The sequence below is a fragment of the Zonotrichia leucophrys genome, unplaced genomic scaffold, assembly GCF_028769735.1.
Source record: "Zonotrichia leucophrys gambelii isolate GWCS_2022_RI unplaced genomic scaffold, RI_Zleu_2.0 Scaffold_72_229719, whole genome shotgun sequence".
NCBI lineage: Eukaryota > Metazoa > Chordata > Aves > Passeriformes > Passerellidae > Zonotrichia > Zonotrichia leucophrys.
The window spans coordinates 216,294-219,591 of record NW_026992277.1 but is presented as its reverse complement, the minus strand read 5'-3'; positions in this window follow the sequence as shown (position 1 = coordinate 219,591).

Here is a 3,298-nt window from a genome sequence, read left to right as displayed (position 1 = left end):
TTTATATGAAAAATAGCTGCAAATGCATCTCTTAATGAAGTTTCAGAAGGCACCAAGACTTGCTTCCATGCTCCTGTGCTTGTTTGAGATGGCTATGTGCAACCGTAATTGTAGAGGGACTGAGTTTTCTTGTCTCTCTGTGAGTGATGTATTTTCCTTGCTGTTTGGGTATGGATATGGCACTTTTTCTTTCTTCAAATCCAAGTCAAAGCCAGGCTTTTGGGGAATATCTTATCTCCTCTAAACAATGTTGCCTGAATGCTAGTTTTGACAAAACTGTGGGGTGTCTTCTTATAGGCAGAAATAATGTAGGCTGAATTATAAGAGATGGTTGAGAAGGAAGGGTCTGAAATCCAAGGTTTTGAATTCAGAAGTAGCAAGGCAGCAGTCTCTGGGGAGGAAGACATGAGTGTATAACACTCATGGCTGGTGGGCTGGAGGGAGCAATGCAGAGCAGCTGGGAATGGGATTCTGGGGGTTTCCATCTGACTTGGAGTTTATGAAATATTTTATGCATATGGCTGGTGCCTGAATGCCTGTGGTGTCATCTTTAACAGTGCTGTAAATTAATTGGGCAGCAGGTGAGGATGCAAAAGGGTTTTAACTAGTTGTATGCTCTTGGAGAGTTGAACTTAGCTTGGGCTCAGGCTGTGAGTAAAGATGGGTTTTGATATTTAACTCCCATGTGTAATCTGTGCTTCAGAGGCTGAATAATGGTCACTTGCGCCCTTGGTGTGACAGGTTGTCACTGAGGAACAGTTATATAGAGAAATTCAAACAAGCACTCTCCTGGCTCTGGCTACCTGCACATCCCTTCCAGGGTACTCCACAGATAGATTAATTACTACATTACTTTCTCTGAATGGTAGACTGTTATAAATTACTCCAGCACTGTACTTTGTTTTAATGCTAAATTGCTCTTATGTCACAGCTGCTGTTGAGAGCCAAGATAGGCTCATGTTATTATGAAGACTGTTATGAAAGAGGAAATTAGAGTTGGAATACTGTACAGAGAGTAGCCATGCTATAGTTGTATTATAACATAGTGACCCTGTGGATGAAAGTGCACAGTGGTGCATAATTTTTTTTCTGCAACTAACAACCAGGTTGTTTGTAATTTCCCATGTTGTTTGAAAAACAGGGTTCTTGTGTATCAGCCACCTACTGTCAGAGTGCCCAGCATGACAACTGTTGATGCTGCTGCTATTCCACCTTCATTAACAGACTACCCAGTACCATTCCATCATCCACCAATATCCAGTATTTATCAGACTTGCCAGGTAGCTGGTGCTTATTTTTCACGTGTATTTTGACAGCATTATTAACTTGTGGGGTGGGTAAAAATTGGAGAATCGATCAACAGTTTTTAATGGAACAAGACTATATGCAGTATTGCACTGATGTGATGTCTAGACAAGCCCAGTACAGACTTTTTTCCAGTTTCAGATTGCATTTTGCAACAGGGATGTGACAAACATTGCTTCCGGGGTACAAATTGGCACTTTGAAATGGCAACCAGAAACACTTCTTGCTATGTTCAGTTAGACTTTGTGTAAACATCTGATAGTTATGTGTTGTAGATGCGAGGAAGAGTAGCTACTTCTTAAAATTAATAGATGTGGGATGGCACTGACTCATCCAAAACCTAGATGTAGATATTCTGCTAACTGATTGTAGTAGTGCTCTGTCTAGACTATATGAAAAAGGTGTTAAGGTGAGCTACAATCTGTAAGCTGACATCTATTGACTTTCTTTACCTAGACATACCTTAAATGCCTATGATGTATTCTTCAACACTGCTGCTAAATATCAGACAAAAGGTGGGGATACTGATTGTTTTCTATCCTGGCTCCTTGAAAAAAAACACTGTGTATAGAGACTCTGAGGGTTCTCTTTGCTGGCTGTAACAAACCCAGAGCCCAGGAAATGGTGACTTGTGCTGATAGGTGTCACATTGCCCTCCTGTACTTCCCCTCTCCTCCTTTCATTGCCTGCATTCATTTCTGCCCTGAAACATTGGCCATTTTTTCCCTCTTCTTTCAGCACCAGTTTGGCAGTGAAATGGATATAATTCCCCTTGTTTCTCTGTCCATTTTGTTTCCCTGTCCATTTTGTTTCCCTTACTGCTCCCTCCTTCTACTTCTCCCTTGTTAAGACATTGGTTGTCTTCCCAAATTGGATAGGAGAGAAAGCTCAGAGAGCAGAAATCTACAACTGTTGTCTATCTCTATTGACTGAAGTTCTGAAATGTGCAAGACCAAAACAAGCTGTCAATTCTGTAAAAGCAGCCAAGCTTAAATCTCCTTCAATTTTTTTCTCTGATGGAAAAAGGGGAGATAACACTGGCCAGAACAGATTTGGAGGTGAGAGGAGAGAGAGGGAAGAAGTTTACCATTTTTTTTTTTCTGTTGACATAGCAAACACAAGGCAAATATTTAACAACAAAACAAAAAAAGGCCATAATTTCTCATTGGTTTCATATTTTTAAACATCTTCCCTAAATGCTTACATGCTATTGGTATAAAAGATGGATGCTAGCTGTCACTGATCTTAGAGGATATACCTTGAACTACTTGTAGTTTCCTCTTCTTTGTCCCTTTTATTTGTCTAGACACAAAATGGGGATGATATTAAAAATGTTTTCTTATTGACTGCCCATGGGTGGAGGAAGAGATCTGCTGCTTGGTTTTGGACTTGTGCATGCTGTGACTTTACTTCATTCCAGCGTCTTTATTGTGATGGCACTCTTCATGTCCCAGTTTGGCCAAGTCAGGTACAATATGCAGTGAAACTTGCATTATGAACGAACAGCTCCAAATGGCAACCTCCATCTAGGCAACCACATTGAACCACCCAGCAATATCCAGTGAATAATACATAATTGTGTCATCCTCATTCTTGAAAAGATACTTGTACTAGATAACACATTTTGCTGCTGTCTGAGGCAGTCATTGAGAATGGTATCACAGTAGTATATTCCATTTAGAAGCTGTGTAACAATTGCAAAATCTGTTCTATGACCACAAAAAAAAAGTTCCTTAAATTTGTTGTGTATGCATAAAAGAAAGACTCATCAATTTATTATCCTTCTTTCTAGGACTGAATTTTCTTTCCCTAATCCCAGTTAATTCACAGGTATGTTTCTGAACTGCTGTGCAGTTAATTTTCTAGTCTGTTTTTTGTGACATACTGCTCAAATAACTATCACATTTATGCAGTCCACTTGCTTAGACCTACCCACAGACCTGGAAAATCCATTTTCCCAACAAGAGGTGGTAATGAAAATGCATTAATGGAG